This window comes from Notothenia coriiceps, unplaced genomic scaffold (assembly GCF_000735185.1).
Source record: "Notothenia coriiceps isolate Sejong01 unplaced genomic scaffold, NC01 NC01_scaffold00018996, whole genome shotgun sequence".
NCBI lineage: Eukaryota > Metazoa > Chordata > Actinopteri > Perciformes > Nototheniidae > Notothenia > Notothenia coriiceps.
The window spans coordinates 1533034-1533751 of NW_011351697.1; positions in this window are offsets into that span (position 1 = coordinate 1533034).

Genomic DNA, 718 nt, shown 5'->3' on the forward strand with positions numbered 1-718 from the left:
CCCCACCGCCCCTCGGCCCCGGTCACACGCCCCAGCGAAGGGAAGCACTCCGGACGTCCGGTTAGGGGGTAAAACGGAAAACGATGACAGGAGTGGGTGGGGTCAGGTCGGTGGTCGTCCCGGTTAGGGGGGTAAAAGAAACGTAGAAATTCGGTTTACGTTAATTAACTTTCGGTTAATTAAAGTTGTTATCGTACTTAACGTAACGGTAAAGTTTTAAGTTACCGACTAAAGGTTCGTACGGTAAGGGGGTTTCCTACGTTGGGTAGTAATAAGTAAATTATTTACTTAATTTTAGTTTTACTTAGTTGTTATTTAGGTTTTTAGTTAGTAAACTTAACCAAAGCCTACTACTATTATAGTGGTACTAATTATTTATTACGTGATTGTTAGTTTAGTTTAGACTTAATTACTAAGTTGTTTGGTCGTACCTTATTTAATTTTTTAACTTTAACCCTTTTTTTCCCTTTTTACTAAACTTCGTACGTACGTTAAGGTCGTACTTAGTTTAACTATAGTCTTGTTACTAAATTAAATAGAGACGAAAACGAAAAAACGTACCCCGTTACCCCCCCTGTAAGTAAATTATTAGTTCGGACCTAACGTAAACCCTAATAAATAGTAACGTGTAGTATTAAGTAGTAAGGAAGAGGTATTACGTTTTACCTTTTTCTTTTCCCTTTTCTAGTATCGTACTAGTGTACGTTACTTACCTACT